Here is a 10,393-nt window from a genome sequence, read left to right as displayed (position 1 = left end):
AACTGATCTATATCTAACCTTTTGTGATTTTCTCTTCATTTGTGATTTTGATTGCCACCGTATATTTCGATATGTTTAGTTGTTGTTTTTTATTATAGCCAGAGGTAGAAAAATTACCCAATGAAAAGTAAGTAACAAAAAAGGAAAGAGTTGATTATTGGCAGCCGTGATTCAAAGGCAAGAGCCTTATATAATGTAAAACATTGTACAAGATTCATCATATACAATATTTTGCAATGCGATATGTCTTGATCACAAGTATGAGCAAATGAAACTCAGCTGATAAATTCCTGCAAGATCTTGCGATTGCAACTTTATCGGTTTGGTGCATTTCCTGTTTCTTGAATGTTGCAATTCTAAGATCTAGCTGGTTTTGGTTTAACAAAAAATAAAGTGCCATTCAGATCAAACTAACCTTTTTTGAGTCTTCTGTACATTCATGAGTTTTGTTGCCACCATATATTTCGATCTTTTTTTATAGCTAAAGGTAAAAAAGTACCAAATAGAAAGTAAGTCGTAGAAGAGGAAAGCGTTTTATGTAGTGGTAGCTATGATACAATGGCATATGCAACTCTTTCATGGCTTCGTTACTTTAAATATCAGCTATGGAGTGTAGAGAAGGAGTAACGTCTCTTATGGACGGTACGTTTAAAATATGGTCTGAATTCTGTAGGGATAATACGTGGCGCTGATTGTACTATGGGATTGAGATCTGAAGTTAGACACTTACTATATCTGAAACTAGCTTCAGATTCTATAAACTAACGAAAACAGAATATTATGTAGGTGGTGAAAAGAATTAAACAACGTTTAAAAATATTAAAAAAATAGTAAAAAAAGAATACAAAAAATCATGGTGAAAACTTGTTGTATTTCTGGATGTATAAGTGGTTCTTTAAAAGATCGTGGAATTCGTTCATCTCAAAATATAAAATAAGCAAGTCTCTTTGGAATACCAAAGGTAAGTCATGTTTGAATCTGTTAGAAAGCAAAATTCATTAGAGGAAAATCAATAATTATTTATCTATGTTCCCAAAATATTTGTTGATTAACATTGATTTCTCATTAAATTTGAAAAATAATAAGTAACACAGTGACGTTAATTCAAAATCATTAAATTTATTTTATAGGACGCTACGCTGCTAGCACAATGGTCTTCTATTTTGAACATGACTTTAACGAAACATCATTGTATCTGCGATTATCATTTTAAAGAAGAAGATATTGTGAAATCGCGGAAGATTGATTATTCAGGTGGAATAATCAAAGAATATGAATTGAAACGATGGACCCTATTGCCAAATGCTGTACCAGTTAACCTACAGCCAAGACAATATGATATTGAAGTAAAGTTTTATAGAAAATTTCATTGACTTTCAAAGATATTACAAAATTTGTACTAACTTTAAATGTAGCTTTCAGAAAATCAAGAAAACCTGCACTATCAAACGGTTAAAATAATAAATGACGATAAATTTTCAAAGGTATAAGGTTTAAAGTAAAAACTAAGCAGTAATTTAATTTTAATTAATTTTAATAAATATTTCGTAGAAGCCAACCATCAATGTGCGAAAGCCTTTTCAACAGTTGGACAATCGTATTAACATTAGAAAAAAACCAGCGTCAACATCAATCGAAAAGATCTCGCCTTCGCTGATAAAAATCCGAAAAACTGCAAGTTCTAACGATAAATATCCACAATTTATTTCACATAAAACATCATTAAATAGTATACCTGATCAACCAGTAGACAAGATGCAAATTGCTGTGAAAAATGTAGAGACAAGATTTGATGCAGAACAAGTTTTTTTAAATGAAATCGATTCAAACAATGTTAGTTAAAGCTTGAAATATCAGTAGATTCATGATTTAAGTATATACCAAAATTTTCTACAGATCCTTAATTTTTTTCCAGACTCAGGGATTGTTTGAATTAACTCGCCGGTTAGAAAATACAGTTTTGGATGTTGTTGGGAAAAAGGGAATTGAAGGGAATACTATACAAATGATTTTTGATCGAATTACTTAAATTTAATTGCCCAAAATTGGTTGCCACGAACATTCTCTATTGTTAACAAGAGAGATTATTATTTATTATTTAACCATGAGAGGACATTTCTTGGCCAAAACATTTAACAAGGAGTATATAGAAAAAAAAAATAAAAGTAAAATGTATAAGAAATTATCAAAGTTGTGACTGACGTTTGATTATATTCATGTGAAAAGCTGTGCAATCCTTAATATCTTATTAGATTTTATTTTTTATTAAGAACTTGATATATTTCTGTACCTGCTTGCATAAGCTAATTACCAATGATATTTTAACAAAACTATAATTATTATATTTGTTACGGATAGAGTTCAATATTTTATTTCTATGAACCAAAATGTTTTATTTTCAATTATTTTATTATTCTTATTGATATTTTTATATGACTATAACTATTATATTAGTTGCTATTATTTTTATTGATCTAATTATATCGCTATAATTATTATATTAGTTACGGATAAAATTCAATATTTTATTTTAATCAACCAAAATTTTTTTTATACTATTTCATTATTGTTACATGATTCTACTTTTTTTCATATTAGAATATATGTATTATCTAAACCAAATAAATAGCTAAATAATAAAGTTAATTTAACGAGATTCTGTTTTGTTAATCGTTTGATTATTTAATACTACTAATTCCATTATCACGGTGCATTATTTAAAGCATTACTATACAGTTATTTTCAAATCAGCGCGTAAAATTCAAGCGAATACCCTCTATAATCAGCGCCACCTATTTACCCATCAAAAATCAGCTCACATTTTTTAACCCAGAGACGTTACTCCTTCTCTACACTCCATAATATCAGCTGTAAATTCTTTCTCAAATTATTCATGAACTAGTTTGAGATAAAAAAAATCAAGCAACTTATACATATTTGTATGAAAAAATTAATAGAGAAATCGGTAAAATCAGTACAAATAGGCAGAGCTTTAATTGAACTCATATATTTTAGCAAATACATATAAATATAATTATAATATTAACGTTTTATTAAAAGTTTAATACTTATTAATCAATAACTCGATGAATATTTGACGTAACTCGTTAGTATAATGTTTGATATTAGATGAGGCCGATGTGTACACATACATGATTAGGCAAACGGTCAGCATATTAATTGGTGGTCAGAGTGATTGATTGTGATCCTGTGACCCATACGAAATTATATTCGACAAAGTCATTTGTATTCAGTGCTGTACTAACATTTTTTTTTTAATTAATTATATTATATATTACAACATAATCTAGATTTACGAGAAATAATTGAGAATTATACACAGAAATGTTCGTAGTTGCTTACATCAGGTATTAAACTTAAAAACGTCGAATAAAAACTTTCATTTCAAAGTTTTGTTCATATTCAACTACTATTGCGCATATTTATAGACCCTATCTCTATCTATATACCATTCGAAAAAAGTTTTACGTCTCCCTTGTCTACTGTGCCTTTTTATCTCTGCTATATTATTCCTATTTTAACTTCTTCGTTGTGCATTGTGTCTTTTTATTACCTAATTACATGTATATCTCCCTACTAGGTTCAATTACATAACCAGTTCTACAATTATTAGGATTATTGAACAAGTTGAAGTTTTTACTTATTTGTCTAAATCGCCTTTTTATTATCTAATTTCTTGTCAATTCTCAACTTATTGCCTTATTTTTTAGTATTAAATAGTATAGACTACCAGTATTACATTTTTTTATATTTACTGCATAGTGGTAAAAAACTGATTTACAAAGTTCATTTATGAAGTTTATAAAATTACTGTTTTCATATTGAATATCAGTACTTATTTCAAAATATTATTAATTTCTAAAAAAAACATCATATTAATTTTTTAAAAATTGAGATTGGCAACCTAAACTAAATGAGTGTTTGATGAGAATTTTTTTTTATTTCATTTAAAAATTATTTTTACAAATGACTCGGAGAGTTTTTATAGCGTTTTTTCAACGATTCTATTACAAAATGTGCTACTGTGAATTACAACGAATCCCTTTTTATTATACATTTTTATCAGCCATTTATTTCAAAATCCGTAAAAGTGGACGACTTGATTGACTATAGCGAACGTTCTAAGTAAAAACGGAAATAAATACGGCCCCTCATACCCCATTGCTATGGTAATTGTATGGATGAAGACGGAAAATGTCAGTTGGTTTTTTTTCATAACATTCTGTATACTATTTAGGTAAGGTTCCTATTTTCGACAAAAATATCTGGACTTAAGGTACAAAAATGAATAGTACCTAGGTATACCAGAGAATTCAACCATTTTGGAGAATATAATTATATCCAAATACTCAATTAAATTCAAATCCTTGGCAGGTATGTATATTTTATTTCCGATGCTATTCATTTTAAAAGTTATCCTATTTAATTTCAATTATGAATCAGCGAAATTTCCTTTCGAATTACACCAGATGCTAACAAAATTTCGAATTCATCGATTGTAATGAACCAAACCGGAATCTTTTGATTGTAGTCCGTATTCGCATTGGTCTCGAAACTCGTTAAGTTTGGATTAGAGGGCAATGTTTCGTACATTTGAAATGGGGCCACGGAAAAGCCTCTTCTACTTCTGTCTCTCGTTTCTCAGTTCACACGCTTAGATGCTTTTAGCTAATTAAATAGTTTTATTATTCCAGAAGAGAAAGACGCGAACGAATCACATTAGATATATTGTTTAACATCTCAAGAAAAAAGATTTTCAAGTCAAAACGCCATGTTTTTACCAATTTAATCACTACTAAAAGCAAAAGATGTCAGCAATACTAATGGTCTCATAAATATAGAAACCATTTTAAAAATTACTTGTAAAACTTTTCACTTCCAGCCAGTAGCGGAGCGTAGAACAGTAAAAGGGGCGGGAGGGTTAACGGGTATCTGGGGTATGAAGCAAGGTCCTCCCCGACAAATTTTTATTAAGTGTCCAAAATGGCAATTTTAGAATATTTCTTTGTCCATAGTTGAAGTAAAATAACATTCAAACCGCTGCCATTATGTTTATATCAAGAACAACAGTATTGCCAATCTACTAACTTTTTTCATTACTATAATTGTCATTATTATTTATTGGGAATAATCTTGTAATGGAGTATCAGGTATAATGCATAATAGGTCTATATTTGTATCACTGTTGCTTTTTAAATTTTGTATGATCTTTGTTTTGCATTGAAATGTTACAATCTGCGGTCAAGACTTTTAACTCTTAAATAAACTTGTTTTGCTATCGCTCAAGGTTTCCAAGACAGTTACATAAGGAACAATCAGTTCTTTGAAAATAATGAGTCTTTCAACCCATCTTGTTGGACATAGTGTATTCTGTCTCTGATTTTTAGAACCTGTGCATATCTATCTCATCCTCAAGAGCATTTACTCGATTAGCAGAGGCTGATAAAAATGTTGAAACCGTTCCTACACTTCCAATGGCATTTCTTATTAGTGAAATGTCACAGCATTTGGTGAGAAGCAGGTTCAAGAAGTGGCTTGTTGTCCCTGTTTCCACCATTATAGCCTTGGCCACATAGGAAATAGTATGACAACCCTGGTTTTTCAGAGACTAGACAATTCTTGGTCTATCGCTGATTTTATTGAAAGACTTGTCGTTGATTTTAGCTCTACAAATGCAAGGAAATCTCTACCCTACAGTCTTCCATGCTGACATACCGAATACAAAACATAAGCTGTTCTTTTTTATCCATAGTTTCGTCACAAATAGTGTAGTACTTGGCCACATAAACACTTTCTATTCTTGTCTTGAACGTCTGGCCGGTTTTAATCGACCAAAAACCAACAACAAAAACAGTTTCTTTGCATGATATTTCAAATAGATCCAAACATTATGTTCTATATAATCTTCAGCTTAAATTATTTAAATCTCCCGTAAATCTTATGATAAATTTTTGAGATATCTCCAAATTTTCCCATTTTATTCAGTGTTAGTTTTAACCCAATGAGGGAACTTAGCCCCCCCCTCTCATAGATACGCCGGTAATGTGAAAGAACACCGGAAATGTCTTTTGGTGAATTGTTTATTCTTTGTTGTGCAGAAGGATTCTGCAATAATGTGCCTTACAAAAATATATTAAATTACATTCTTCAACTTGTTATTTACAATGTAATTATTCAAAGCATTGTGACAAAAAAGTATATTGAACACAATTTTTCACCATAGAACCATTTATAAAAATTTATATTTTTGATCGACGTTCAGTGGAATCGTTTCAGAAATTATTAAACACCGAAGCGAACATCTCCATACATTCCAAAGGCAATTTATCAATATGACTGTAGCTATGCCTGTTACGTCAAATGTAAAATTTCATAAATCAACCAACCGAACCAGTGAAATAAACTTGTACCCGTCAACCCCCCCTCCTTTCTCTCCCGGCCAACGATGCCGCCACCATCATTCCGTGGCGGAAGACATTTTCTTAAGCCTCCTACGACTCGTTGCTCCTAATTATGCACGCAAAAGATTTTTCGCTTAATTTGGTCCTACCGGTTCTCTACAGTTCGCGATATCGTACACCATACCAGAGGCGTACGTAAAATTAATTTGTTTTCTATAAACAAAGATTCTTCTCAATATTATTTTATTTGGAAAAAATAGGAACTCGCTATTCCAAACTTAGTCAAAGTGATTTATGGACTTCAAAAAATCTTCAAAAAGAGCAAAAATGCATCGTATGGAATAAATTTGCAGACGGCGTCCGATTCCCTCACTCTTCTAGAAAATTTGACAACAAGAAAGCTTGAGGTCGTTCGCATGATGTGATGAGACAAGCTATGATAATAGCAAACAGCAAAAGAGCTGCTGTCATTTGTTTTGTTGATACAACACAAGTCAACCTCCGCCGAAATTAATGATGAAAGTTTCATCCCTCAGCTCTTCCAATTCAATATTCAGAGATTTCTACGAATTGATTTAAATATAAGAAATAGGTATGAAAAACAAATTTTTTATAAAGAAGTTAAAATTTTAATGAACAATATTGCGGAAACTTTAATTGTACCTACAGGTAAATGCTTCAAATGATAAAAATGATTTTGATAGTTCCGAGCAATCTAATCTTGAAATTTAGTTTTTAGTCGAAAAAATAAACAAAATTCGTACAAATAAATGAACTAAGATCAAAAAGTTGGTAGTTGCCAAAGCGTGTTGCGTTATCTGTAAAAATTGCGAATGTTTTCTTAAAAACAAGTAACATTCTAATACTCCTCTGTATATCTGATTAACTGAATAACTGTCTCTAACCTACAATAAATTAACTGTTTCCTCACTATAAGTGATTTCAAATTATAAAATCTTTTTATTTTGGTTAAATCAAGTTTTTCTATCTTACTCTTATATCGTAAATCCCGACTTTATTTCACGAAACCCACTTGAAAAGCACTTGTGAAGTTTCTTATGTACGCCAATGCACCATGCCCTTTCCTCTTCCAAATTTTCTCGAGAGACGCCATGTAGAATGGTTATTTCAAGCCGATTACCTGATCTACGCTCTCACAGTCTTAGCTCCAAGAAGTTTGTCTCTATGGCAACGATTCGGAAATAGGGGGAACGCCATTTTGTCCCCGCCGCCGCGTCGGGAGTTAGAGGAAAGCGCCACAAATTTATATCTGCCTCATCCAGGGCTCAGGAGAGATCATTACCAAAGCTTTCTACTCAATTGCGGATCGTCCGGAGTTTGATCTATTTGTCGACGCTCTTTACCTGACTGAATGCGCCCGAGATGATTATTTTATATTGCTTTTTTTCGGTGCTGCTGCTTTCACACAAGGAGGGAAATGAGATGGAGCTCGAGACATGTCAATTTATTTTTTTAAAGATTGGAAAATTTGCTAGGCTTTTTTACTATGAAACAATGCAAGAAATCTAAATAAGAGTATCAAGAATGAATACGAAACATTTATTATTAGGCATCTATAAGTTGACAAAAAGTACGCATTTCTAACATCCCTAAAATAGATCAACTACGAAAGATCATTGGATAAAATCTTGAATAGCTTTAACGATGTTTGTATGACATATATTTTACATTGTAGCCACGTTGTGATTTTTTTCCAGTTCTTAGCAATTTTTTTATTTATTCATTTATTACATTTACAACCTGTTTCTAAATGGAACTTTAAGTAAAAAAATGACTTGTGGAGTAGAAACCTGAGGTTCCGCCTAATTATTCCATTTATGCAATTACCGTAGAATCAGTATAACAAAACATGTATAACAATTGAAAGTAGGTGTATCTAAATTGACGCAGTTGGTTAAAAGATAACAGAAAGCATAGAGGGCTTCACATAACGAACACTTCTAGTCAATTTAAAATAGAATATGCTGAAATCTAAGTGTAAACATAGACGACATTATCTTATTAAAACTTCTAATCCATATAAAATATGTTAAAATCTATTAGGGTGGTCGTACGAAGTAAAGATTTTGAGTCTGTGTTGGATAATAATTTCTGACACTAAGTTTGCGAGGTGAGTCTTTTATTGTATTTTTCACTGGTCACTTTAAGTTTTTTCCTAACCAACTTGTAGATTCCTTGCAAAGTGCATATATCATCGAGCACTAGAACTTTTTATTGACATCTATCGATAGTACCTATTTATATAAAATGACGCTGAATCACATAGCTGAATTTACTTATAATTATCCAATATAGTTGTCTAAGTTTAATCCCGAGCTGTTTTCTTTCCATGAAGAGGTGTTTATTCCAAGAAAGTCTCCTTTCCAGATAGATTTCAAGATGTTTGACTTCAACCTTCTGTGGAATTTCATGCTAGTTTATTATGACATAGAGACATACGGTTTAAAGAGAGGTTTGATGTTTAAGTTTGACTTGAAAAATTGGGCTTTAGACTCGTGGGTTTGTAATGTAGTTTGAGGATTTGGTGTGAAGCTACTAAAACAGTACCAGAAGTATTTTTGTATTGTCTGATATAGGTAAATAAACAGTATATAGAAGATATAGAAGCGGATTCAAAACGCTATCTTGGGAAACACCTACGTTGATTGGATGTTTTGTAGAGTATTCGTGTAGATATTTAACCATGAAATATTGATTTTCAAGATAGGTTTTGAGAACTAGGAAATAATTTAGGATAAGGAATTTCCTGAGCTTGTAATTATTAATAACAACAATAAGAAACCGACCTAAACAGGGCCTGCCTTTCTATATAGCAAGTTTTTATGCCTCTTCACTATATCATTTCATAACTTGTCACAATTTCTCTTTTAATTCTCATCAGAATATCATCGTTGATCTTAGTTTATAACCACCCTCTTCTGTAACCTTATTATTTTTCAAAAGTACATATTGTAGTAAACATTTAAATTCAATATTATAACAAAATCATATAAAATGTGGGAAGTAATATAAATGATCTAAAAATATGTTTGACCTTTACTTTCGATAGAGTTGAGACATTGATCCTCAAACTTGTGCCTGAAGCTGCGAGTGGATTTTTGGCTCAAAACTTCCTTTAATAATTCTTCTTTATTGCCCCGTCCGCTGTTCCTTTCGGTTAGCGCATCACCTGTTCACCTTTATTTCACAACTTGACTCTTTTTAATTGTTTATAAACGCTAAATTTATTTGTTTGCCAGCAATTGATTGAATTGATATTTATACAAGTAATATATATATATATATATATATATATATATATATATATATATATATATATATATATATATATATATATATATATATATAATTTCCTTGATGGCCTGTTCTTATATTTTGTCTTTGATAAATTAGCTCTGAAGTGTTATCATATTCAATTTAAATCTTTCTTTACTATAAAATTGTTTGGCAAAAAAACAATATCAGTATGATTATTATATTATGTGCTACAAAATACAAATATTCACCCTTACAAATTATAACGCCGCCCTCTACCATAAGAGAGTAGTAACAAGATTATTGGTTCAACAAACCTTACCACTACAGAAACCTATACACTTTTTATCATAATTTTATTCCTGATAATATATGATTAAATATATTAAAAAAAATAGTTCATCATCAAATCATTTGATATATTATAAATTACAAATTATTTGACATTACAAACTATCAATATATCATTTTTTTCGTTACAGGAATCTGCAAATCGTAAATTATAATTAGACTTTTCATGCATAGATGTCATCATAAAAACATTCGGCAATAATTTCCAATACGATTGATTAAAATTAGAGAAATAACACATATAGAAATTATTGAAAAAAAAAGCATTTCGTAAACTCAAAATCAATTTCAAAGTATAAATAGATATGTACCTAAAGATTCGAGTCGACCATGAAATAATAAAC

General features: G+C 30.6%; 1 long non-coding RNA gene across 1 annotated transcript; it reads left to right on the top strand.

Annotated features, from left to right (window-relative positions):
- Positions 1-1,345: 1,345 nt before the first annotated feature.
- On the top strand, positions 1,346-1,633 carry LOC130894574 (uncharacterized). Its single transcript, XR_009059347.1, has 2 exons — positions 1,346-1,484; positions 1,552-1,633. It is a non-coding gene; the product is annotated as an uncharacterized LOC130894574 (long non-coding RNA).
- The last annotated feature ends 8,760 nt before the right edge of the window (positions 1,634-10,393 follow it).

The sequence above is a fragment of the Diorhabda carinulata genome, chromosome 1 (genome assembly GCF_026250575.1).
Source record: "Diorhabda carinulata isolate Delta chromosome 1, icDioCari1.1, whole genome shotgun sequence".
NCBI classification, from domain to species: Eukaryota; Metazoa; Arthropoda; class Insecta; order Coleoptera; family Chrysomelidae; genus Diorhabda; species Diorhabda carinulata.
The sequence above is the reverse complement of the archived record's forward strand: the minus strand, read 5'-3'. Positions and strand labels throughout refer to the sequence as shown.